Below are 27,835 nucleotides of genomic sequence, written 5' to 3' on the forward strand. Positions count from 1 at the left end.
CAGAGAGTGTTGAACCTGTGGAATTCTCTACCACAGAAAGTAGTTGAGGCCAATTCACTAAATATATTCAAAAGGGAGTTAGATGAAGTCCTTACTACTCGGGGGATCAAGGGGTATGGCGAGAAAGCAGGAAGGGGCTACTGAAGTTGCATATTCAGCCATGAACTCATTGAATGGCGGTGCAGGCTAGAAGGGCTGAATGGCCTACTCCTGCACCTATTTTCTATGTTTCTATACAGTGAAGTGCCAATACTCACTTACCAGTTATTGACAGGTACAGGGTAAAGACCTCTCTTCCATACCAGAAACTGACAGATATAGAGTAAGGCTCACAATCACATATCAGAACTTGACAGGTACAGAATAAAACCCAGGCTCCCATAACAGAAATGGAGAGACAGAGAAAGGCCCACACTCACATACCAGAGACCGATAGATACAGAGTGAAACTCAGACTCATTTACCAGAGACCGACAGATACAGGGTAAACACTCACCTCCATAACAAAAATTGACAGTTAGAAACTAAAACGAATACTCTATCAGGAATTGGTGGTACACAGTAAAACAATACTAACATACTGGAGAATGACGGGTATGGAGTAGAGCTCACATTCACATAACAGAAATGGAAAGGTACAGCACAAAACACACATTCATACATCAGGAATGGAAAGATACAGAATGAAATCCACAGGCAATTACCAGAAAGTGACAGGTACAGGATAAAACCCACACTCTATCAGAAACTGACATACAGAGTAAAACCCTCATTCACATACCAGAGATGGACAGATACAGAGTCAAAACCACACTTCCATACCAGACACCCACAATATTCATTCTATATTTACCTGTCAATGGTTCAGAGAGTGAAAGTGTCAGTATCTATCCTATAATCATCGGTCAGTCCCACACTGACACTGCACCGGTGATTGAAAGTGGCAGTGTACATCCTACACTCACCTGTCAATCAGAATCTGTCACATCGTGTCAGAGAATGACAGAGGTAGTATCTATCCAACACTCACCTCTCACATAGTATCAGTGAATGACAGAAGCAGTGTCTATCCAACACTCAACTGGCAATCCAACTCTGCCTCATTGTACCTGAGATTGAGAGATGCAATATCTATCCTATGTTCACAAATATATCCCATACTGATAGCAATATTAGAGAATGAAAGGTTGAGTGTCTGTCCTATACACACCTGTCAATCTCACACTGACACACAGGACCAGAGAGTGAGTGGCAGTGTCTGTCCTATACACACCTGTCAATCACATACTGGCACACAGTACCAGAGAGTGAGTGGCAGTGTCTGTCCTGTACACATCTGTCAATCACACACTGACAGACAGTACGAGAGAGTGAGTGGCAGTGTCTGTCCTATACACACTGTCAATCACACACTGACACACAGTTCCAGAGAGTGAGTGACAGTGTCTGTCCTATACACACCTGTCAATCACACACTGACACACAGTACCAGAAAGTGACAGATAAAGTGTATGGTCTATCCTAAATCAAGCAATTTAAAACTGTCCCATTGTACCAATGAGTGACAGAAACAATATCTATCCCTTTTCACCGGACTAGTGAGTGTAGAACTGAACACAGCCAGACTCAGCACCTTCAGGGGAGGGGAACCAGTGAGTGTAGAACTGAACCCAGCCAGTGTCAGCACCTTCAGGGGAGGGGAACCAGTGAGTGTAGAACTGAACCCAGCCAGAGTTGGTGATGATAATTCGGAGTGTAGGACAAGCTGCCTTCAGACGTGCGATGTGTTTGAATTTCAGGACAGGGACAGGGAAGAGTGTATAGGGCAGGGATTTACTGCTTTGGAAGAACAAGAGAGGAAAGAATGTTCCATACAATCTACAATTGTCTGTTCTGAATTTCTGTCCTGTACTTGCAGTAATGATTTTGTAAACTCCTTTTCCAGGGTATCAGGAGGGGAGGATTTGCAGACAGGGAACTCAAACCAAACATCACATCAAGATCTGACGGAATCACTCGATTCCTCAGGACCTGAATATCATTGGCCTTTGAACGTGGAAGGAGAAATGTTTGTCTGTTCTGTCTGTGGGAATAGATTTCAAACATCAGTGTGACTGGCAAAGCACCGAGACACACACACCCGAGAGAGAGTGTGCCAATTTACTGTCTGTGGAAAGAGCTTCAACCAGCCTGAAAAAACATCACACCATTGACAGTGGGGAGAAACTGTACACGTGTTGTGTGTGTGGACCAGGCTTCAACTGATCGTCCAACCTGGAGAGAAACAAGGACACCCAAACCATGGAGAAACCATGGAAATGTGGGGACTGTGGGAGGGGATTCAATTTCCCATTTGAGCTGGAAGTTCATCGACACAGTCATACTGGGGAAGAGACCGTTCACCTACTCCAACTGTGGGAAGGGATTCACTCAGTCATATCACCTTCAGGAACATCAGCGAGTGCACACCGGGGAGAGGCCTTTCATCTGCTCCATGTGTGGAAAGGGATTCACTGTGTCATCCAACCTGCTGACACACCAGCGAGTTCACACTGGGGAGAGGCCTTTCATCTGCTCCCAGTGTGGGAAGGGATTCACTGTGTCATCCACCCTGCTGGAACACCAGCGAGTTCACACCGGGGAGAGGCCATTCACCTGCTCCGACTGTGGAAAGGGATTCACTCGGTCATCTAACCTGCTGACACACCAGTGAGTTCACACTGGGGAGAGGCCATTCACCTGCTCCGACTGTGGAAAGGGATTCACTGAGTTATCCAACCTACTGAGACACCAACGAGTTCACAAGTGACTGCGGGGTTTGGATTCTGCTGTTGTCCCAGACTGAATCGTGTCCATTCTGACAGTTGGGCTTTCTTTCTGTTGATATTGACTACCCCTATAACTGGGCTGAAGTTTAATATTTGGGATATTTCACCAATTAATCAAACGGGAAGAGGGTCAGCTAAAAATAAAATGCTGATTGTGTTTGCATCCATACTTCACCCTTTAAAAAACATAAGAAATAGGAGCAGGAGTAGGCCGTTGGTCACTCGAGACTGCTCTTCCATTTAATATGATCATGGCTGAGCTGATCTTGGGCACAGCTCCACTTCCCGGCCCACTCCCCATAAACCTTCACTTCATTATCGCTCAAAAATCTGGATATCTGGGGTCGAGGATTCCAAAAATTTATGACCCTCTGAGAAAAGAAATTTCTCCTCATCTCTGTTCTAAATCGGCGACCCCTTATTCTTAAACTATGCCACCTAGTTCTAGATTTTCCAATGAGAGGAAACATCCTCTCTGCAACTCCCTTGTTGAACCCCCTCAGTATCTGATACGTTTCGATAAGATCACCTCTGATTCTTCTAAACTCCAATGAGTATAGAAGATAGAAACATAGAAAAAAGGTGCAGGAGTAGGCCATTCGGCCATTCGGCCCTTCGAGCCTTTCAATAAGATCATGGCTGATCATTCCCTCAGTACCCCTTTCTTACTTTCGCTCTATACCCCTTGATCTTCTTAACCGTAAGGGCCATATCCAACTCCCTCTTGAATATATCCAATGAACTGGCATCAACAACCCTCTGCGGCAGGGCATTCCACAGGTCAACAACTCTCTGAGTGAAGAAGTTTCTCCTCATCTCAGTCCTAAATGGCCTACCCCTTATCCTATGTCCCCTGGTTCTGGACTTCCCCAACATCGGGAACATTCTTCCCGCATCTAACCTGTCCAGTCCTGTCAGGATCTTATATGTTTCTCTGAGATCCCCTTTCATCCTTCTAAAAGCCAGTGAATAAAGGCCCAGTTGATCCAGTCTCTCCTCATATGACAGTCCAGCCATCCCTGGAATTAGTCTGGTGAACCTTCTCTGCACTCCCTCAATAGCAAGAACGTCCTTCCTCAGACTAGGAGACCAAAACTGAACACAATATTCCAGGTGAGGCCTCACCAAGGCCCTGTACAACTGCAGTAAGACCTCCCTGCTCCTATATTCAAATCCCCTAGCTATGAAGGCCAACACACCATTTGCCTTCTTTACCGCCTGCTGTACCTGCGTGCCCACTTTCAGTGACTGATGAACCATGACATCCAGGTCTTGTTGCACCTCCCCTTTTTCTAATCTGCCGCCATTCAGATAATATTCTGCCTTTGTGTTTTTGCCCCCAAAATGGATAACCTCACATTTATCCACATTATACTGCATCTGCCATGTATTTGCCCACTCACCTAATCTGTCCAAGTCACCCTGCAGCCTCTTCGCGTCCTCCTCACAGCTCACACCACCACCCAGTTTAGTGTCATCCGCAAATTTGGAGATATTTGATAGAGAATTCAAACAGGTTGCATTTAGACAGGCTGTGAAAATTCACAGACAACAAGTCAGAGATGCTATGTGAGTGGTAGCATGTTGCATTAAGCCATCAATCAACTTGACATTTTCGGACTTTGGGTAGTGAGCCAATAAGGTCAAAGAAGGAGAGTTCTTTTCTGTAAATTGATCCAGGTATAAAATACAGCCATTTTGACCATGTGTCTCAGTAAGAACAAAGACCTGGCTTGAAGCCAAGAAGTTTGTTGCTCTCTGCCAAGATTAAAAAATTTAAACTACCATCGGAGTTCGTATTTCATTGGAAATTAAGAGATCTAACAATATTACACTCTATTCCTTCATCCAAATCGTTAATGTATATTGTAAAGAGCAGGGGTCCCAGCACTGAGCCCTGGGGCACCCCACTAGTAACTGCCTGCCATTCTGAAAAGGACCAGTTTATCCCGACTCTCTGCTTCCTGTCTGCCAACCAGTTCTCTATCCAATACCATGCGTTTTGATTTTGTACACTAATCTCTTGTGCGGGACCTTGTCAAAAGCCTTTTGAAAGTCCAAATACACCACATCCATTGGTTCTCCCTTGTACATGCTACTAGTTACATCCTCAAAAAATTCCAGAAGATTCGTCAAGCATGATTTCCCTTTCATAAATCCATGCTGACTCGGTCCGATCCTGTCACTGCTTTCCAAATGGGCTGCTATTTCATCCTTAATGATTGATTCCAACATTTTCCCCAGGACTGATGTCAGGCTAACTGGTCTATAATTACCCGCTTTCTCTCCCTCCTTTTTTAAAAAGTGCCGTTACATTAGCTACCCTCCAGTCCATAGGAACTGATCCAGAGTCGATAGATTGTTGGAAAATGATCACCAATGCATCCACTATTTCTAGGGCCACTTCCTTAAGTACTCTGGGATGCAGACTATCAGGACCCGGGGATTTATCGGCCTTTAATCCCATCAATTTCCTTGAAAAAATTTCCCGCCTTATCAGGATATCTTTCAGTTCCTCATTCTCACTAGACCCACTGTCCCCTAGTACATTCGGAAGGTTACTTGTAGCTTCCTTTGTGAAGACAGAACCGAAGTATTGGTTCAATTGGTCTGCCAATTCTTTGTTCCCCATTATAAATTCACCTGAATCCGACTGCAAGGCACCTACATTTGTCTTTACTAATCTTTTTCTCTTCACATATTTATAGAAGCTTTTACCGTCAGTTTTTATGTTCCCTGCAAGCTTCCTCTCGTACTCGATTTTCCCCTTCTTAATTAAACCTTTAGCCCTCCTCTGTTGAATTCTAAATTTCTCCCAGTCCTCAGGTTTGTTGCTTTTTCTAGCCAATTTATATGCCTGTTCCTTGGTTTTAACACTATCCTTAATTTCCCTTGTTAGCCATGGTTGAGCAACCTTCCCAGTTTTATTTTTACTCCAGACAGGGATGAACAATTGCTGAAGTTCATCCAGGTGATCTTTAAATGTTTGCCATTGCTTATCCACCGTCAACCCTTTAAGTATCCTCTGCCAGTCCATTCTAGCCAATTCACACCTCATACCGTTGAAGCTACCCCTCCTCAAGTTCAGAACCCTAGTTTCCGAATTAACTTTGTCACTCTCCATCTTAATAAGGAATTCCACCATATTATGGTCACTCTTCCCCAAAGGGCCTCGTACAACAAGATTGCTAATTAGTCCCTTCTCATTACATATCACCCAGTCTAGGATGGCCAGCTCCCTGGTTGGTTCCTCGACATATTGGTCTAGAAAACCATCCCTGATACACTCCAGGAAATCCTCCTCCACCGCAGTGCTACCAGTTAGATTAGCCCAATCTATATGTAGATTAAAGTCGCTCATGATTACTGCTGTACCTTTATTGCATACATCCCTTATTTCTTGTTTGATGCTGTCCCCAACCTCACTACTATTATTTGGTGGTCTATACACAACGTCCACTAGCGTTTTCTGCCCTTTGGAATTCCGCAGCTCCACCCATACCGATTCCACATCATCCAGGCTAATGTTCTTCCTTACAATTGCATTGATTTCCTCTTTAACCAGCAACGCCACCCCGCCTCCTTTTCCTTTCTGTCTATCCCTCCTAAATGCTGAATACCCTTGGATGTTGAGTTCCAGCCTTGGTCACACTGGAGCCATGTCTCTGTGATGCCAATCACGTCGTATCCGTTAACTGCTATCTGTGCAGTTACTTCATCCACCTTATTCCGAATACTCCTCGCATTGAGGCACCGAACCTTTAGGCTTGTCTTTTTAACACACTTTGCCCCTTTGGAATCTTGCTGTAATGTGGCCCTTTTTGCTTTTTGCCTTGGGTTTTTCTGCCTTCCACGTTTATTATTCTCCTTTCTATCTTTTGCTTTTGCCCCCCTTTTATTTCCCTGTCTCCCTGCGTAGATTTCCATCCCCCTGCCATACTAGTTTAACTCCTCCCCAACAGCACGAGCAAACACGCTCCCGAGGACATTGGTTCCGATCCTGCCCAGGTGCAGACTGTCCGGTTTGTACTGGTCCCACCTCTCCCAGAACAAGTTCCAGTGTCCCAGGAATTTGAATCCCTCCCTTCTGCACCATTTCTCCACCACAGGCCCAAGCTGCTCAACCTTTCTTCATCAGTCAATCCCTTCACCTCAGGAATCAAACCAGTGAAGTTTCTCTGAACTGTCTCCAATGCAAGTATATCCCTCCTTAAATAAGGAGATCAAACTGTACGCAGTATGCCAGGTATGGTCTCACCAATACACTGTACAGTTGTAGCAGGACTTCTCTAATTTTATACTCCATCCCCCTTGCAATAAAAGCCATCATTTAATTTGCCTTCCTGATTACTTGCTGTACCTGCATACTAACTTTTTGTGTTTTACGTCCTCTACAGCCTTTACGGTAGAGGACACTAACAATATCCCAACAATGAATAGTCAAGGAGCTATACGGGGGTGGGGGGGGAGGAACTTAACACAATCACAATGGAGGTGGCATTCAGTAAGATACTGGGACTAAAGGCAGATAAATCCCCTGGACCTGATGGCACCCTAGGGTCTTAAGAGAAGTAGCGGCAGGGAGAGTGGATGCATTGGTTGTAATTTACCAAAATTCCTTGGATTCTGGGGAGGTTCCAGCAGTTTGGAAAACCACAATTGAAACACCCCTATTTAAAAAAGAAGGGAGACAGAAAGTAGACGAGTTAGCCTAACTTCTGTCATTGGGAAAAAAGCTGGAATCCATTATTAAAGAAGCAGTAGCAGGACATTTGGAAAAGCAGAATTCGGTCAGGCAGAGTCAGCGTGAATTTATGAAGGGGAAGTCATGTTTGGCAAATTTGCTGGAATTCTTTGAGGATGTAATAAGCAGGGTGGATAAAGGGGAACTAGTGGATGTAATGTATTTGGACTTCCAGAAGGCATTTGACAAGGTGCCACATAAAAGGTTACTGCACAAGATAAAAGTTCACAGGGTTGGGGGTAATATATTAGCATAGACAATTGGCTAACCAACAAAAAACAGAGAGTCGGGGATAAATGGTTCATTGTCTGGTGCAGCAGGGATCACTGCTGGAACCCCAACTATTTACAATCTATATTAACGACTTAGAGGAAGGGACGGAGTGTAATGTAGCCAAGTTTGCTGATGATACAAAGATGCGAGGAAAAGCAATGTGTGAGGAGGACACACAAAACTTGCAAAATGACATACACAGGCTAAGTGAGTGGGCAAAAAATTGGCAGTTGGAGTATAATGTTGGAAAGTGTGAGGTCATGCATTTTGGCAGAAAAAAAATCAAAGAGCAAGTTATTTAAATGGAGAAAGATTGCAAAGTGCTGCAGTACAGTGGGACCTGGGGGTATTTGTGCATGAAACACAAAAGGTTAGTATGCAGGTACAGCAAGTAATCAGGAAGGCCAATGGAATCTTGGCCTTTATTGCAAAGGTGATGGAGTATAAAAGCAGGGAAGCCTTGCTACAGTTATGCAGGGTATTGATGAGGCCACACCTGGAATACTGCGTGCAGTTTTGGTTTCCATATTTACGAAAGGATATACTTGCTTTGTAGGCAGCTCAGAGAAGGTTCACTCGGTTGATTCCAGAGATGAGGGGGTGTACTTATGAGGAAAGGTTGATGAGGTTGGGCCTATACACATTGGAATTCAGAAGAAAGAGAGGTGATCGTATCGAAACGTATAAGATTATGAGGGGGCTTGACAAGGTGGATGCAGAGAGGATGTTTCCACTGATAGGGGAGACTAGAAATAGGGGGCATAAACTTAGAATAAGGGGCCGCCCATTTAAAACTGAGAAGAGAAGAAATTTCTTCTCTCATAGGATTGTAAATCTGTGGAATTCGCTGCCTTAGAGAGCTGTGGCTCATTGCATAAATTTAAAACAGAGATAGACAGCTTCTTAAACGATAAGGGTTATGGGGAGCGGCCAGGAAATTGGACCGGAGTCCATGATCGGATCAGCCATGATCATATAAAAAAAGTCGAAGAAGGCTCGAGGGGCCGTATGGCCTACTCTTGTTCCTATTTCTTATGTTCTTCTGACAGAGAGACCCCCTGGACTCCCTGTACTGCAGCATTTTGTAATATCGCTCCATTTAAATAATAATGTGTATTTTTCTTTTTCTTGCCAAAGTGGATAACCTCACACTTTCCCACATTATACACCATCTGCAACATTTTTGCCCACTCTCTTAGCCTGTCAATATCCTTCTGCAGATTCGTTGTGTCCTCCTCACAACTTGCTTTCCCACCCATCTTTGTATCATTAGGAAACTTAGCTACATTACACTTGGTCCCAATAGTTGAGGTTCCTAGCACCGATCCCTGTGGCACCGCACTAGTTACTGTTTGACAACCGGAGAATGAACCATTTATCCTGACTCTCTGTCTTCTGTTAGTTAGCCTTCCCTCTATCCATAAGAACATCAGAAATAGGAGCAGGATTGGGCCATTTGGCCCATCGAGCCTGCTCCTCCATTTAATACAATCATGGCAGATCTGATCATGGTTTCAGTTCCACTTCCCTGCCCGCTTCCCATAAGCCTTTATTCCCTTATCACTCAAAAATCTGTCGCTCGCCGCCTTAAATATATTCAATGACCCAGCCTCCACAGCTCGGTGAGGCAGAGAATTCCATCGATTTATAACCCTCTGAGAGAAGAAATTCCTCCTCATCACAGTTTTAAATGGGCGGCCCCTTATTCTAAGACTATGTCCCCTCGTTTTAGTTTCCCCTATGAGTGGTAATATCCTTTCTGCATGCACCTTGTTGAACCCCCTCATTATCTTATGTTTCATAAGAACATAAGAAATAGAAACAGGAGTAGGCCATACAGCCCCTCGAGCCTGCTCTGCCATTCAATAAGATCATGGCTGATCTGATCATGGACTCAGCTCCACTTCCCCGCCCGCTCCCCATAATCCCTTATCGCTCAAGAAACTGTCCATTTCTGTCTGAAATTTATTCAATGTCCCAGCTTTCACAGCTCTCCGAGGCAGCAAATTCCACAGATTTACAACCCTCTCAGAGAAGAAATTCCTCCTCACCTGTTTTAAATGAGCGGCCCCTTATTCTAAGATCATCCCTCTAGTTCTGGTCTCCCCCATCAGTGGAAACATCCTCTCTGCATCCACCTTGTCAAGCCCCCTCGTAATCTTGTACGTTTCCCTTCTCTTTCTTCTGAACTCCAATGAGTAGAGGCCCAACCTACTCAACCTTTCCTCATGTCAACCCCCTCATTCCCAGAATCAACCTAGTGAACCTTCTCTGAACTGCCTCCAAAGCATGTAGATCTTTTCGTAAATATGGAAACCAAAACTGCACGCAGTATTCCAGGTGTGGCCTCACCAATACCTTGTATAGCTGTAGCAAGACTTCTCTGCTTTATCAACCTTGCAATAAAGACGAACATTCCATTTGCCTTCCTGATCACTTGCTGTACCTACCTGCAAACTAACTTTTTGTGTTTCATGCACAAGGACCCCCAGGTCCCGCTGTACTGCAGATCTTTGCAATTTTTCTCCGTTTAAATTATAATTTGCTTTTCTATTTTTTCTGCCAAAGTGGATAACCTCACATATTCACACATTATACTCAATCTTCAAAATTTTTTCCCACTCACTTAGTCTATTTATATCCCTTTGTAGATTGTTTGTGTCCTCCTCACAATTTGCTTTCCCACCCATCTTTGTATCATCAAGAAACATGGTGACATTACACTTGATCCTCTCGTCCAAGTCATCAATATAGATTGTAAATAATTGAAGCCCCAGCACCGAACCCTGCGGCACCCCACTCGTCACGGATTGCCAACCAGAAAATGACCCATTTATCCCGACTGTCTGTTTTCTGTTAGTTAGCCAATCCTCTATCCATGCTAATATATCACCCCCAGCTCTGTGAACTTTTATCTTGTGCAGTAACCTGTCAGATGGCACCTTGTCAAATGCCTTCTGGAAATCCAAATACACCACATCCACTGGTTCCCTCTTGTCCACCCTGCTCATTACATCCTCAAAGAAATCCAGCAAATTTATGAAATGAGAGTTCCCGTTCATAAAACCATGCTGACTCTGCTTGATTGTATTATGCTTTTCCAAATGTCCTGCTACTGCTTGCTTAATAACGGACTCCAGCATTTTCCTAATGACAGATGTTAGGCTAAGTGGTCTATAGTTTCCTGCTTTTTGTCTGCCTCCTTTTTTTAAGGACAAAGCAGCCCACTTGATTAGCCCTGCATCCACCACCTTAAACATTCACTCCCTCCACCACCGGCGCACCGTGGCTGCAGTGTGTACCATCGACAAGATGCACTGCAGCAACTCACCAAGGCTTCTTTGGCAGCACATCCCAGACCCGCGACCTCTACCATCGAGAAGGCCAAGGGCAGCAAGCGCATGGAAACACCATCACCTGCAAGTTCCCCCCCCAAGTTACTCACCATCCTCACTTGGAAATATATCGGCTGTTCCTTCATAGTCGCTGGGTCACAATCCTGGAACACTCTCCCTAACAGCACTGTGGGAGCACCTTCAGCACACAGACTGCAGCGGTTCAAGAAGGCGGCTCACTCTCACCTTCTCGGGGGCAGTTAGGGATGGGCAATAAATGCTGGCCTCGAGAGCGCCGCCCACATCTGAAGAACAAATGAAGAAAGGAATCAAATTAATCAGAATGCACCAGATTAAAGTGACAATTCAGCACTTTCTGGGGAGGTGATTGGCCCAGACACATTGGGACTGAATAGTATTTAGAAAGATCCAGATAAAGGGGCAGGGGGATACACAGAGACACAAATATAGCCACACGCGTACACACAGACACACATATAAGCACAGACATATAATCACACACACACAGGTACAGACATCTCCCAAACACACACACAGCCCGTACACAGACATGTATCACACACACACAGTCCGTACAGACATGTATCACACACACAGCCTGTACACAGACATATCACACACACAGCGTGTACACAGACATATATCACACACACAGCATGTACACAGACATATATCACACACACAGCCCGTACAGACATATATCACACACACAGCGTGTACACAGACATGTATCACACACACAGCCTGTACACAGACATATATCACACACACAGCCCGTACACAGACATATATCACACACACAGCCCGTACACAGACATATATCACACACACAGCGTGTACACAGACATGTATCACACACACAGCCTGTACACAGACATATATCACACACACAGCCCGTACACAGACATATATCACACACACAGCCCGCTCCTGATGCCAGCTTACTTGACGTCACACAGTCCGCGTTGCCACAAAGCTCGCGTTGCTGGGTTACGGACGCCACACGCGCTGGGGCGGTTGAAGGGCGCGCCAGGATTCAAATCAGGAGCCACGTGACTGGGAGCGGCGCGCCTCCAGCTGTGGGAGAGGGCGGGGGGCTTTTGGAGCTGTGCCGGGCGTGGGTTGGTGGGAACAGCTGTCAATCAGCTGATTTCACCCAATAGCAGCGACGGATCGCGTCAATTCGCTGAGCGAGCATGTCTCGGATCCCCGGATGTTGATGGTTGGTGAAGGAACTGCAAAAATGGCGGCAAGTGATCGGGGGTTGAGGGAGAGTGTCGCGGGGGGAGAGGGGGCTGAGGGGGGAGATTATATGTCTACCCCCCCCACTCCCTCTCAGACAGTGTGTAACCCGGGGGTGGGCCCAGTGAGATCAGACAGTGTGTAACCCGGGGGCCCAGTGAGATCAGACAGTGTGTAACCCGGGGGGTGGGCCCAGTGAGATCAGACAGTGTGTAACCCGGGGGGTGGGCCCAGTGAGATCAGACAGTATGTAACCCGGGGGCCCAGTGAGATCAGACAGTGTGTAACCCGGGGGGTGGGCCCAGTGAGATCAGACAGTGTGTAACCCGGGGGCCCAGTGAGATCAGACATTGTGTAACCCGGGGGCCCAGTGAGATCAGACAGTGTGTAACCCGGGGGGTGGGCCCAGTGAGATCAGACAGTGTGTAACCCGGGGGCCCAGTGAGATCAGACAGCGTGTAACCCGGGGGGTGGGCCCAGTGAGATCAGACAGTGTGTAACCCGGGGGCCCAGTGAGATCAGACAGTGTGTAACCCGGGGGCCCAGTGAGATCAGACAGCGTGTAACCCGGGGGGTGGGCCCAGTGAGATCAGACAGTGTGTAACCCGGGGGCCCAGTGAGATCAGACAGTGTGTAACCCGGGGGCCCAGTGAGATCAGACAGTGTGTAACCCGGGGGGTGGGCCCAGTGAGATCAGGCAGTGTGTAACCCGGGGGCCCAGTGAGATCAGCCAGTGTGTAACCCGGGGGGTGGGTCCAGTGAGATCAGACAGTGTGTAACCCAGGGGTGGGCCCAGTGAGATCAGACAGTGTGTAACCCAGAGGTGGGCCCAGTGAGATCAGACAGTGTGTAACCCGGGGGTGGGCCCAGTGAGATCAGACAGTGTGTAACCCGGGGGTCCAGTGAGATCAGACAGTGTGTAACCCGGGGAGAATTCTGGTGTTTTTCTCTAAGCCCAGAAGGGCGGGATAGAGATCTGAGGAAAAGGATAAAATCAAACAAATACTGGACATGTACTTTGCTGAAATGTTGGGAAAACACTTGACACGACATTCCACTTCACGATATTAATATTCTTCTCATTTTCTGCCCTGTCATAATTAGTTGTCCCGGTGAATGGCGGAGTGATTGAGAAAGTTCCACAGCTGGAAGGAAACAGGGATTGTGGACTGAGGAACAACAGCAGGTGAACCAGCACAGGATTGTGAGAGCACCAACCAGTGAGCCCCTTCCGATTGAAAGTGCTTCAATAGATCGACTGGGGAGGAAGGTAAGAGAAAGTGCCATTTACTCAGATACACACCGGTCCTGTAGACAGTACACACAGGTTACACAGTAAGACAGGAAATGAGACTGGGAGAGTCTGACCACCGAGCACAATTATCCAGCATGAGGCCGTGTAATGGGATGTGAAGTGAGATCAGTTTCTGTCTCTAAACACAGTCACAGTGAATCTTGTGTGTGTTTTAGAGTAAAGGGCTTTGATCTAAGAGGTGACTCCAGTTTGAGGCAGAGCCCAGCAGATGGACCGGTCTCTGCACATTAGGTGCGGCTGCACTCACACCGACACCATCAGATCTCAATGTTCAAATATTTCCCATCTGGTGAGAAAGCCAATGGAAAGATTGAAGCGGAAGCACAGAGACAATTCACTGATCACGATGCACAGACCCATCTGAAAGACCAGCACGGCATATCACCCATAGAATCAATTATTCATTCATCAACATTTAGAATTATAAGAAAATATATTGATAACTACTTATATTGATAACTACTAATATTGAAGCATTGATCACTTGAGATATGTAGTATTCTAATATACTGAAACACAGATATGGAGAGTTGCAATTTATTGATTGGCGTCGTGCTTGACTCCGAGATGAACTTCCGAGCCTATATTCCCGCAATCACCGAGTACACTTACTTCCCCCTCCATAATATCGCCGGTCTCTACCCCTTCCTCAGCTCATCTGCTCAAACCCTCATCCACGCCTCTGATCCGCCTCACACCTCATACTCTCCGTAAACTTAAACTTAGGGGGCATAGTTTTAAGGTGGTTGGTAGAAGGATTTGAGAGGGGGCTTCTTTACGCAGAGGGTTGTGGGGATCCGGAACTCACTGCCTGGAAAAGTGATGGATACAGAAACCCTCACCACTTTTAAGAGATGGTTGGATAGGCACTTAAAGTGCCGTAACCTGCAGGGTTACGGACCTAGAGCTGGTAATTGGGATGAGAGGAGATCACCTCTTGTTGCCCGGCACAGGTATAATGGTAAGTGCTGCAGGGAATCAAATACGGCCAGGGTGACCTGGACCAATTTCGATCGCCTGGATGAGTAGGAAAGAAATGTTCCCAGTTTTTTTCCCCTAAATTGGCCTGGGCTTTTACCTAGTTTCTGCCTCTCCCAGGATATCACATGGCTCTGGTTGGGGTGAAGTGTAGAATGTTTTGGTACAAGGGGTGTCGCAGTTGTGTGAGGCGGACTGGTTGGGCTGGGTGCTATTTACCTTTCCGCCATTGTTTATTGTTCATAGGTTTATATGTAACCTTCAGGGCTGCTGATCGAGGGCCGTGCGGCTCTTTGTCGGCCGACTTGGACACGATGGTCCGTAATGGCCTCCTTCTGTGCTGTAATTTTCTATGTTTCTAAAACATAGAAACATAGAAAATAGGTGCAGGAGTAGGCCATTCAGCCCTTTGAGCCTGCACCGCCATTCAATGAGTTCATGGCTGAACACTCCTGCCCGTATCCTTACTCAAGAACATAAGTAGCAGCAGCAGGAGTAGGCCATACGGCCCCTCCCATCTGCTCCGCCATTCAGTAAGATCTCTAGTCGATAGAGAATTTCAAAGATTCACAACTTTGAATGATGAAATAGCTCCTCCTCATAGTCTTAAATGACCGATCTGTTATCCTAATACTAGGACCCCTAACTCGAGACTATCCAGCCCTTGTCAATTCCTCTAAGAATTGTATATGTTTCAATGATATCACCTTCCGTTCTTCTAAACGCCAGAGAATATAGGCCTATTCTACTCCATCTGTCCTCAGCCCTCTCATCCCAACTTGTACCAATTTCCGTTCACCCATCACCCCTGAGCTCGCTGAACTACATTGGCTCCTGCTCCATCAATGCTTCGCTTTCAAAATTCTCATCCTTGTTTTGAAATCAGTCCAGGATCTTGCCCCTCCCTATTGCTGTAATCTCCTCCAGCCCTACAACCCTCAGAGATCTTTGCATTCCTTCAATTCTGGCCTCTTGAGCAGCCCCAATTTTCATCCCTCCAATATTGGTGGCTGTGCCTTCAGCTGCCGATGCTATAAACTCTGGAATTCCCTCCCTAAACCTCTCCACCTTTAAAATGCTCCTTAATACCTACCCTTTTGAACAAGCTTTTCGTCACCTGTGCTAATATTTCCTTATGTGACTGGGTGTCAAATTTTGTTTGATAACGGTCCTGTGAAGTGCCTTGGGACATTTTACTATGTTTAGGGCGCAATATAAATGCAGTTTGTTGTTGATAACTGAAGATATTTCAAATTGTAATATAACAAAACTACAGGCATGGGGAATTGCACTAGATTAATAACTGCAGAGGAAGAGGATTGTTATGTATTGCTAATAGCGTGAATTCTTTTAACATGAGGTGGCCCTTGCACATTCGCTACCACACAGGCTTAAAAAAAATAAGAACATAAGAATTAGGAACAGGAGTAAGCCATCTAGCCCCTCGAGCCTGCTCTGCCATTCAGTAAGATCATGGCTGATCTGGCCGTGGACTCAGCTCCACTTACCCGCCCGCTCCCCGTAACCCTTAATTCCCTTATTGGTTAAAAATCTATCTATCTGTGACTTGAATACATTCAATGAGCTAGCCTCAACTGCTTCCTTGGGCAGAGAATTCCACAGATTCACAAACCTCTGGGAGAAGAAATTCCTTCTCAACTTGGTTTTAAATTGGCCCCCCTGTATTTTGAGGCTGTGCCCTCTAGTTCTAGTCTCCCCGACCAGTGGAAACAACCTCTCTGCCTATATCTTGTCTATCCCCTTCATTATTTTAAATGTTTCCATAAGATCACCCCTCATCCTTCTGAACTCCAACGAGTAAAGACCCAGTCTGCTCAATCTATCATCATAAGGTAACCCTCTCATCTCCGGAATCAGCCCAGTGAATTGTCTCTGTACCCCCTCCAAAACCAGTATATCCTTCCTTAAGAAAGGTGACCAAAACTGCACGCAGTACTCCAGGTGCGGCCTTACCAATACCTTATACAGTTGCAGCAGGACCTCCCTGCTTTTGTGCTCCATCCCTCTCGCAATGAAGGCCAACATTACATTCGCCTTCCTGATTACCTGCTGCACCTGCAAACTAACTTTTTGGGATTCATGCACAAGGACCCCCAGGTCCCTCTGCACCTCAGCATGTTGTAATTTCTCCCCATTCAAATAATATTCCCTTTTACTGTTTTTTTCCCCAAGGTGGATAACCTCACACTTTCCGACATTGTATTCCATCTGCCAAACCTTAGCCTATTTGCTTAACCTATCTAAATCTCTTTGCAGCCTCTCTGTGTCCTCTACACAACCCGCTTTCCCACTAATCTTTGTGTCATCTGCAAATTTTGTTATACTACACTCTGTCCCCTCTTCCAGGTCATCGATGTATATTGTAAACAGTTGAGGTCCCAGCACTGATCCCTGTGGCACACCACTAACCACCGATTTCCAACCCGAAAAGGACCCATCTATCCCGACTCTCTGCTTTCTGTTAACCAGCCAATTCTCTATCCATGCTAATACATTTCCTCTGACTCCGTGTACCTCTATCTTCTGCAGTAACCTTTTGTGTGGCACCTTATCGAATGCCTTTTGGAAATCTAAATACACCACATCCATCGGTATACCTCTATCCACCATGCTAGTTATATCCTCAAAGAATTCTAGTAAATTAGTTAAACATGATTTCCCCTTCATGAATCAATGCTGCGTCTGCTTGATTGCACTATTCCTATCTAGATGTCCCGCTATTTCTTCCTTAATGATAGTTTCAAGCATTTTCCCCACTACAGATGTTAAACTAACCGGCCTATAGTTATCTGCCTTTTGTATGCCCCCTTTTTTAAACAGAGGCATTACATTAGCTGCTTTCCAATCCGCTGGTACCTCCCCAGAGTCCAGAGAATTTTGGTAGATTATAACGAATGCATCTGCTATAACTTCCGCCATCTCTTTTAATACCCTGGGATGCATTTCATCAGGACCAGGGGACTTGTCTACCTTGAGTCCCATTAGCCTATCCAGCACTACCCCCCTAGTGATAGTGATTGTCTCAAAGTCCTCCCTTCCCACATTCCTGTGACCAGCAATTTTTGGCATGGTTTTTGTGTCTTCCACTGTGAAGACCGAAGCAAAATAATTGGGCTTGGCAGAGCAAGATCTTGCTCCATTGGCAAGGGGAACCCAAGATGACTGGAGACCAGGCTGTGCTGCATGTTTCCTCTGGCACTGATTCTCACTGGAATAGGTTCAGGGGGATGGGAACCTATGCAGGGAGACAGAGGGAAACAAAATGGAGACAGAAGCAAAAGATAGAAAGGAGAAAAATAAAAGTGGAGGGAAGAGAAACCCAAGGCAAGAAAACAAAAAGTGCCACTTTACAGCAAAATTCTAAAGGGGCAAAGTGTGTTAAAAAGACAAGCCTGAAGGCTCTGTGCCTCAATGCAAGGAGTATTCGGAATAAGGTGGACGAATTAACTGCGCAGATAGCAGTTAACGGATACGACATGATTGGCATCACGGAGACATGGCTCCAGGGTGATCAAGGCTGGGAACTCAACATCCAGGGGTATTCAACATTTAGGAAGGATAGACAGAAAGGAAAAGGAGGTGAGGTGGCATTGCTGGTTAAAGAGGAAATTAATGCAATTGTAAGGAAGGACATTAGCTTGGATGATGTGGAATCGGTATGGGTGGAGCTACGGAATACCAAAGGGCAGAAAACGCTAGTGGGAGTTGTGTACAGGCCAACAAATAGTAGTAGTGAGGTTGGGGACAGCATCAAACAAGAAATAAGGGATGTGTGCCATAAAGGTACAGCAGTTATCATGGGCGACTTTAATTAACATATAGATTGGGCTAACCAAACTGGTAGCAATGTAGTGGAGGAGGATTTCCTGGAGTGTATTAGGGATGGTTTTCTTGACCAATATGTCGAGGAACCAACTAGGGAGCTGGCCATCCTAGACTGGGTGATGTGTAATGAGAAGGGTCTAATTAGCAATCTTGTTGTGTGAGGCCCCTTGAGGTAGAGTGACCATAATATGGTAGAATTCTTTATTAAGATGGAGAGTGACACAGTTAATTCAGAAACTACGGCCTGAACTTAAGGGAAGGTAACTTTGCCGGTATGAGGTGCGAATTGGCTAGATTAGATTGCAAATGATACTTCAAGGGTTGACAGTGGATAGGCAATGGCAAACCTTCAAAGATCATATGGACGAACTTCAGCAATTCTACATCCCTGTCTGGAGTAAAAATAAAACGGGAAGGTGGCTCAACCGTGGCTAACAAGGGAAATTAAGGATAGTGTTAAATCCAAGGAAGAGGCATAAAAATTAGCCAGAAAAAGCAGCAAACCAGAAGACTGGGAGAAATTTAGAATTCAGCAGAGGAGGACAAAGGATTTAATTAAGAAGGGGAAAATAGAGTACGAGAGGAAGCTTGCAGGAAACATAAAAACTGACTGAAAAAGCTTATATAGATATGTGAACAGAAAAAGATTAGTGAAGACAAACGGAGGTCCCTTGCAGTCGAATTTGGGTGAACTTATAATGGGAAACAAAGAAATGGCAGACCAATTGAACAAGTACTTTGGTTCTGTCTTCACAAAGGAAGACACAAATAACCTTCCGGGGACCGAGGGTCGAGTGAGAAGGAGGAACTGAAGGATATCCTTATTAGGTGGGAAATTGTGTTTGGGAAATTGATGGGATTGAAGGCTGATAAATCCCCAGGGCCTGATAGTCTACATCCCAGAGTACTTAAGGAAGTGGCCCGAGAAATAGTGGATGCATTGGTGATAGTTTTCCAGCAGTCTATCGACTCTGGATCAGTTCCGATGGACTGAAGGGTTGCTAATGTAACTCCACCTTTTAAAAAAGGAGGGAGAGAGAGAGAAAACGGGTAATTATAGACCGGTTAGCCTGACATCAGCAGTGGGGAAAATGTTGGAATCAATCATTAAGGATGAAATAGCAGCGCATTTGGAAAGCAGTGATAGGATTGGTCCAAGTCAGCACGGATTCATGAAAGGGAAATCATGCTTGACAAATCTGGATTTTTTGAGGATGTAACTAGTAGAGTGGACAAGGGAGAACCAGTGGATGTGGTGTATTTGGACTTTCAAAAGGCTTTTGACAAGATCCCACACAAGAGATTGGTGTGCAAAATCAAAGCACATGGTATTGGGGGTAATGTACTGACGTGGATAGAGAACTGGCTGGCAGACAGGAAGCAGAGAGTCAGAATGGCAGGCAGTGACTAGTAGAGTGCCGCAGGGCTCGGTGCTGGGACCCCAGCTGTTTTCAATATATATTAATGATTTAGATGATGGAATTGAGTGTAATATCTCCAAGTTTGCAGATGACACTAAACTGGGTGGCGGTGTGAGCTGTGAGGAGGATGCGAAGAGGCTGCAGAGTGACTTGGACAGATAGATAGATTTTTAACCAATAAGGGAATTAAGGGTTATGGGGAGCGGGCGGGTAAGTGGAGTCCACGGCCAGATCAGCCATGATCTTTTTGAATGGCGGAGCAGGCTCGAGGGGCTAGATGGCCTACTCCTGTTCCTAATTCTTATGTTCTTATGTTAGGTACTGCATTGGTTAGAGGCAGAGTTCATCTCCCTGTACGATGTCCCATCAAACATTGCAGAACAGGTACAGCACGGGGTTAGATGCAGAGTAAAGCTCCCTCTATACTGTCCCATCAAATCTTATTGAATGGGGAGCGGGCTCGGGGGTCCGGGTGGCCCACTCCTGGTCCTATTTCTCATGGTCTTATGTACACAGCATGCCCCGCGGAGAGAATGTGCCGCACCCAGACTACAGGAGCTCAATGCGCAGGCGCGGGCCCTGGCTGTGTTTGGAGCATGCGCGGTGCATGGAATGGCGGAGACGACATGTTTGGACAGGCTCCACAGAAGTGTCCTTTTCAGTGGGACCGAGCGGAGTAATAGACCAGCGGGGAGCCGGGGAGGCTTCATAAACAACTGGTGCCCGCCGCAAGCCTGGAATAATAACTGGAATATCGGCAGTTGCAGCTTCGGGGCTTTCTCCCGATCACAGGCCCAGCCTAACGGCAGCCATCTTGGTGCATGAAGGCAGGTTCAGTGCTCCGCCATCTTGATTCAGTGAGTAGCACAGTGCATGCGTGTCCATCTTGGTACTAGAACTGTACCCAGCCAGAGTCAGTACCTTCAGGGGAGGGGAACCAGTGAGTGTAGAACTGAACCCAGCCAGAGTCAGTACCTTCAGGGGAGGGGAACCAGTGAGTATGGAACTGAACTCAAACAGATTCAGCATCTTCAGCGGGGGAGAGGGGAACCATTGAGTCGAACTGAATCCAGCTAGAATTTGCACTTAAGGGAAAGAGAGGGAGGGGAACATAAGAAATAGGAGCAGGAATCGGCCATACGGCCCCTCGAGCATGCTCCGCCATTTAATACGATCATGGCTGATCCGATCATGGACTCGGGTCCACTTCCCTGCCTAATCCCCATTACCACTTAATCCCTTATCAGTTAAGAAACTGTCTAGCTCGGTCTTAAATTTAATCAATGACCCAGCTTCCAAAGCTCTCTGAGGCAGCGAATTCCACAGATTTACAACCCTCTGAGAAGAGAAATTCCTCCTCATCTCAGTTTTAATTGGACGGCTCCTTATTCTAAGTTCATGCTCCCTAGTTCTAGTCTCCGCCACCAGTGGAACATTCTCTCTGCAACGGCCTTCTCAAGCCCCCTCCTAATATTATACGTTTCGATAAGATTACCTCTCATTCTTCTGCATTGCAATGAGTAGAGGCCCAACCTCCTCACCCTTTCCTCATAAGTCAACCCCTCATCTCCGCAATGTACCTAGTGAACCTTCTCTGAACTGCCTCCAAAGCAAGTATATCCTTTCGTAAATATGGAAACCAAAATCTTTACGCAGTATTCCAGGTGTGGCCTCACTAATACCCTGTATAACTGTAGCAAGACTTCCCTGCATTTATACTCAATCCCCTTTGCAATAAAGGCTACGATTCTATTGGCGTTCCTGATCAATTGCTGTACCTGCATGCTAACCTTTTGTGTTTCATGCATAAGAACCCCCAGCTCCCACTGTACTGCAGCACTTTGCAATTTTTGTCCATTCAAATAATAACTTGCTCTTTGATTTATTTCTGCCAAAGTGCAAGACCTCACACTTTCCAATATTAGACTCCATCTGCCAAATGTGTGCCCACTCACTTAGCCTGTCTGTGAGCTTTGCAGGTTTTTTGTGTCATCCTCACACATTGATTTTCCTCCCATCTTTGCATCGTCGGCAAACTTGGCTACGTTACACTCAGTCCTTTCTTCCAAGTCGTTAATATAGATTGTAAATAGTTGGGGTCCCAGTACTGATCCCTGCAGCACCCCACTAGGTACTGATTGCCAACCCGAGAATGAACCATTGATCCTGACTTTCTGTTTTCTGTTCGTTAGGCAATCCTCTATCCATGCTAATATATTACCCCCCATCCCGGTGATATTTTATCTTGTGTGGTAACCTTTGATGTGGCACATTGTCAATGCCTTCTGGAAGTCCAAATACATCACATCCACTGGTTCCCTTTTATCCACCCTGTTCGTTACATCCTCAAAGAGTTCCAGCAAATTTGTCAAACATGACTTTCCCTTCATAAATCGATGGTGACCCTGCCTGACCAAATTATGCTTTTCCAAATGTCCTGCTACTACTTCTTTAATAATGGACTCAAACATCTTCCCAACCACAGATGTTAGGCTAACTGGTCTATAGTTTCCTGCTTTTTGTCTGCCTCCTTTTTTAAATAGAGGCATTATATTTGCAGTTGTCCAACCTGCTGGGACCTCCCCAGAATCCATGGAATTTTGGTAAATTACAGCCAATGCTAATTCCCCGGTCTCGTCCTCCTCGATTTCATAGGGTGCATAAGGGACGGGTTCCTTGAGCAGTATGTAACTGAACCAAACAGCGGGCAGGCTATTTTGGATCTGGTCCTGTGTAATGAGACAGGATTAATAAACAATCTTCCAGTAAAGGATCCCCTTGGAATGAAAGCCATAGCATGGTTGAATTTCCAATTCAGGTGCAGGGTGAGAAAGTTGGAATTCAACCAGTGTACTCAGCTTAAATAAAGGAGACTTCAAAGGAATGAGGCTGAGTTGGCTGAAGTGGACTGGGAAAATAGATTGAAGTGTCGGATGGTTGATGAACAGTGGTGTACATTTAAGGAGATATTTCACAACTCTCAAGAAAAATATATTCCAGTGAGGAGGAAAGGTCGTAAGAGAAAAGATAGCTCTCCGTGGCTAACAGAGAAATAAAGGACCGTATCCAATTAAAAACAAGGACATACAATGTGGGCAAAACCAGTAGGAGGACAGAAGTTTGGGAAGCATTGAAAAGCTGACAAAGAATGAATTAAAAAATGATTAAGGGAAGATAGACTATGAAAGTAAACTAGCACAAAATATAAAAACAGATAGCAAGAGGTATATATAGGTATATAAAAAGGAAAAGATTGGCTAGAGCAAATGTTAGTCCCTCAGAGGACGAGACCGGGGAATTAGTAATGGGGAACATGGAGATGACAGAAACTCTGAACAAATATTTTGTATCAGTCTTTACGGTAGAGGACACTAATAATATTCCAACAGTGGATAGTCAAGGGGCTACATGGGGGGAAGGAACTCAACACAATCACAATCACTGAGGAGGTGGTACTCAGTAAGATAGTGGGACTAAAGGTGGATAAATCCCCTGGAACTGATGGCTTGCATCCCAGGGTCTTAATAAAAGTGGATGCATTGGTTGTAATTCATCAAAATTCCCTGGATTCTGGAGAGGTTCCAGCAGATTGGAAAACTGCCAATGTAACGCCCCTATTTAAAAAAAGGAGGCAGACAAAAAGCAGTAAACTATAGACCAGTTAGCCTAACATCTGTGGTTGTGAAAATGTTGGGGTCCATTGTTAAAGAAGTAGTGGCAGGAAATTTGGAAAAGAAAAATTCGGTCAGGCAGAATCAGCATGGATTTATGAAGGGGAAGTCATGTTTGACAAATTTGCTGGAATTCTTTGAGAATGTAACGAACAAGACGGATAAAGGGGAACCAGTGGATGTGATGTATTTGGACTTCCAGAAGGCATTTGACAATGTACCACATAAAAGGTTACTGCACAAGATAAAAGTTCCGGTGTTGGGGGAATTGCAAAGTGCTGCAGTACAGCGGGACCTGGGGGTACTTTTGTATGAAACACAAAAGGTTACTATGCAGGTACAGCAAGTGATCAGGAAAGCCAATGGAATCTTGGCCTTCATTGCAAAGGGGATGGAGTATAAAAGCAGGGAAGTCTTGCCACAGTTGTACAGGGTATTGGTGAGGCCACACCTGGAATACTGCGTGCAGTTTTGGTTTCCATATTTACAAAAGGATATACTTGCTTTGGAGGCAGTTCAGAGAAGGTTCACAAGGTTGATTCCAGAGATGAGGAAAGGTTGAGTAGGTTGGGCCTCTACTCATTGGAATTCAGAAGAATGAAAAGTATAAGATTATAAGGGGGCTTGACAAGGTGCATGCAGAGAGGATCCACTGAAAGGGAAGACTAGAACTAGGGGGCATAATATTAGAATAAAGGGCCACCCATTTAAAACTGAGATGAGGAGAATTTTTTTCTCTGAGGGTTGTTGATCTGTGGAATTCACTGCCTCAGAGAGCTGTGGAAGCTGGGACATTGAAAGAATTTAAGACAGAAATAGACAGTTTATTAAATGATACGGGAATAAGGGGTTATGGAGAGCGGGCAGGGAAGTGGACCTGAGTCCACGATCGAATCAGCCATGATTGTAATCAATGGTGGAGCAGGCTCGAGGGGCCGTATGGCCTACTCCTGCTCCTATTTCTTATGTTCCTACGTACTAGCATACCCCCCGCCCCCTCCCCACGGCAAGGATATTGGTTCCGGCGCTGTTGAGGTGCAAGCCGTCTGGCCTGTACAGGTCCCACCTTCCCCCAGAAGCGGTAGCAATGCCTCAGGAAACTAAAGCCCTCCTGCATACACCATCTCTCCAGTTACGCATTTATCTGCTTGAGCCTCCTATTTCTGTACGCACTAGCTCGTGGCACTGGGAGTAATCCGGAGATTACTACCTTTGAGGTCCTGCTGCTAGCTCCCTAAACTCTGCGTGCAGGAACTCATCCCTCTTTCTACCTATGTCATTGCTCCCGATATGGACCACGACCTCTGGCTGTTCACCCTCTTCCCCCCAGAATGCCCTGCAGCCGCTCGGTGACATCCTGGACCTGGTACCTGGGAAGCAACATACCATCCTGGAGTCACGTCTGCGGCCGCAGAAACACCAGTCTGTTCCCCTGACTATTGTATCCCCTACCACTATAGCTCTTCCATTCTTCTTCCTCCCCCCTGTGCAGCTGAGCCACCCATGGTGCCGTGGACTTGGCTCTGACTGCACTCCCCAGAGCCACCATTGCCCTCACTGGTACTCAGAACAGAGTACCGGTTGGAGAGCGAGATGGACTCGGGACTCCTGCACTACCTGCCTGGTCCTCCTCTTCTGTCCGGTGGTCACCCACTCTCTCTCTGCCTGCACACTCTAAAGCTGCGGGGTGAGCACCTCTAGAAACGTGCTATCCACAAGCTCTCAGTCTCACGGACACACCGCAGTGATTCCAGACGCTGCTCAAGCTCCAAAACACACAGCTCGACTTGGTGCAGCTGAAGACATCTCCTGCACATGTGGTCATCCCGACTGCACGAAGCATCCAGGATTTCCCACATGCCACAGGATGCGCAATACATGGGACTGAGCTATCCTGCCATCCCTCTAGTTACACTCGGAGCTATCATGTAGAACTAAACTCTAAACCTTAGAAAAACACACCCAACAACGACTCAGCAATCAGCTGATTTAACTCACCTTTATTTAAAGACTAAGTACTAACTTAACAGAGAGAGAAAAACCTTCAGGGGAGGAGAGGGAGGGGAAGCAGTGAGTGTAGAACTGACTCCAGCCAGAGTCAGCACCTTCAGGGGAGGGGAACCAGTGAGTGTAGAACTGAACCCAGCCAGAATTGGTGGTGAAAACCGGGAGTGGAGGAGAAACAGTCTAGAAATGTGCGATGGGTTTGGATTTCAGCACAGCAGGAGAGACAATGTGTGGGACAGGGATTTACAACTTTGGAAGAACAAGAGAGGAAAGAATGTTCCATGGAAACTAGATGTGTCTATCCTGAATTTCTGTCTTGTACTGACAGTGATGAGTTTTATTATCTCCTTTTACAGCATATTAGAAGGGGAGATTTTCAGACAGGACACACAAACCAAACAACACGTCAAGATCTGACGGAGTCAATCCATTCATCAGGATGTGAATATCATCGGTCTTTGAAAGTGGAAGGAGAAATGTTTGCCTGTTCTGTCTGTGGGAAAAGATTTCAAACATCAGTGTGACTGGAAAAGAACCGAGACACACACACACCCGAGTGAGTGTGTTCCAGTGCACTGACTGCGGAAAGAGCTTTAACCAGTTACACAGCCTGAATAAACATCGCACCATTCACAGTGGGGAGAAACTGTAAATGTGTTCTGTGTGTGGGCGAGGCTTCAACTGATCGTCCAACCATGGAGAGTCACAAGGATACCCGCACCACAGAGAAACCGTGGAAATGTGACTGTGGGAAGGGATTCAGATCACCGTCTGAGCTGGAAATTCATCGACGCAGTCACACTGGGGAGAGGCCGTTCACCTGCTCTGAGTGTGGGAAGGGATTCACTCATTCATCCACCCTGCTGAGACACCAGCAAGTTCACACTGGGGAGAGGTCGTTCACCTGCTCTGAGTGTGGGAAGGGATTCACTACATCATCCCACCTGCTGACACACCAGCAAGTTCACACTGGGGAGAGGCCGTTCCCCTGCTCTGAGTGTGGGTAAGTATACACTCATTCATCCAACCTGCTGAAACACCAGCAAATTCACACTGGGGAGAGGCCGTTCACCTGCTCTGAGTGTGGGAAGGGATTCAGTCAGTCAGCCAACCTGCTGATGCACCAGCGAGTTCACACTGGGGAGAAGCTGTTCATCTGCTCTTACTGTGGGAAGGGATTCACTCAGTCATCCACCCTGCTGAAACACCTGCGAGTTCACACTGGGGAGAAGCCATTCACCTGCTCTCAGTGTGGGAAGGGATTCACTCAGTCATCCACCCTGCTGACACACCAGCGAGTTCACACTGGGGAGAGGCCATTCACCTGCTCTGAGTGTGGGAAGGTATTCACTCTGTCATCCACCCTGCTGAGACACCAGCCAGTTCACACTGGGGAGAGGCCATTCACCTGCTCTGAGTGTGGGAAGGGATTCACTCGATCATCCACCCTGCTGAAACACCAGCGAGTTCACACTGGGGAGAGGCCATTCACCTGCTCTGAGTGTGGAAAGGGATTCACTCGGTCATCCAACCTGCTGAGACACCAGCGAGTTCACAAGTGACTGCAGGGGTTGGAATGTGCTGTTATTGCTGCTGTTAATCACATCCCGACTGAACCATGTTCATTCTGACAGTTGGGGTTTGTTTCTGCTGATGTTAATAACCCTATAACTGGGTTGGACTTTAATATTCTGGATATATTGCTGATTGTGTTCTTGGGGCTGCAGTGTCCATTTATGAAACGCTGTGTGTTATCTTTCCCCTTAATTCAGCAACTCACAACAGAAATTCAATTTGGAATAAAATTATGAACTTTTACATTAATTCTAAATTGATCTTTGGTACAAAATCTACAATAGTGTGTGAAAGTTTCTACTGAATAAAATCTCCAATTAGAAAGAGCTTGCTGACAATTCTTACTGACTTGCACATTACACACAGTGGCCCCTCCATTATCCACCAGAAAGAAGGGGAATGGGAATTGGCGGGAAATCAGTGTCCCCAAATGTTGCCCCTCCCGTCTGGTGTAGCAATACCCTCGGCATGGGAATGGAGACAACTCCAGACCAAAACTGTACGCAGTACTCCAGGTGTGGTCTTACCAACGACCTGTACAGTTGTAGCAGGACTTCCCTACTTTTATACTCCATCCCC

General features: G+C 46.1%; 1 long non-coding RNA gene and 2 pseudogenes across 1 annotated transcript in view; 2 read left to right on the forward strand and 1 right to left on the reverse strand.

Annotated features, from left to right (window-relative positions):
- The window catches only part of LOC139272792 (uncharacterized), a 30,280-nt gene extending 18,294 nt beyond the window's left edge, over positions 1-11,986 (reverse strand). Inside the window, exons 1-2 of the long non-coding RNA XR_011594966.1 lie at positions 11,291-11,986; positions 4,232-4,360 (exon numbers count right to left, since the gene is read on the reverse strand). This is a non-coding gene — a long non-coding RNA (uncharacterized lncRNA). The remainder of the gene's footprint in view (positions 1-4,231; positions 4,361-11,290) is intronic.
- On the forward strand, positions 2,302-2,809 carry LOC139272791 (zinc finger protein 239-like; annotated as a pseudogene).
- Positions 11,987-12,376: 390 nt separating the features above from the next.
- Positions 12,377-27,539, forward strand: LOC139272790 (zinc finger protein 79-like; annotated as a pseudogene).
- Positions 27,540-27,835: the final 296 nt, after the last annotated feature.

The sequence above is a fragment of the Pristiophorus japonicus genome, chromosome 9 (assembly GCF_044704955.1).
Source record: "Pristiophorus japonicus isolate sPriJap1 chromosome 9, sPriJap1.hap1, whole genome shotgun sequence".
In the NCBI taxonomy this organism is placed as follows: Eukaryota; Metazoa; Chordata; class Chondrichthyes; family Pristiophoridae; genus Pristiophorus; species Pristiophorus japonicus.